Genomic DNA, 349 nt, shown 5'->3' on the forward strand with positions numbered 1-349 from the left:
CTTCTCCCTTTTCCTAAATATTTTTTTCCCTTTCCCTTCCTCCGGTCGAAGGCGTGAGGGAAATCCCCAACGAAAGAGGGACAATTTTATTTTCCTGAGAATCAAAAAGCCGACTCTTTTTCTCTCTCTTCGGGAAGGGGGGAGGGGAGGACGAAACTCGGAAGGCCGAAGCGCAAGTAGACCCCTGGCGCCGTCTCGCGATCACACGAGTCACCTGACTAGCAGAAGACTATTTACTAGCAGACGAGATCGCGATGAACTCCCCGCCGCCCCCCGACGCCTCGCGGTACGATGCTTTCTGCCTCCTCCCGCACCAGGTTTTCCGCGGTTCCTCCCCGCTGCAGACGCG

Source organism: Penaeus monodon, chromosome 31, assembly GCF_015228065.2.
Source record: "Penaeus monodon isolate SGIC_2016 chromosome 31, NSTDA_Pmon_1, whole genome shotgun sequence".
Taxonomy (NCBI): Eukaryota; Metazoa; Arthropoda; class Malacostraca; order Decapoda; family Penaeidae; genus Penaeus; species Penaeus monodon.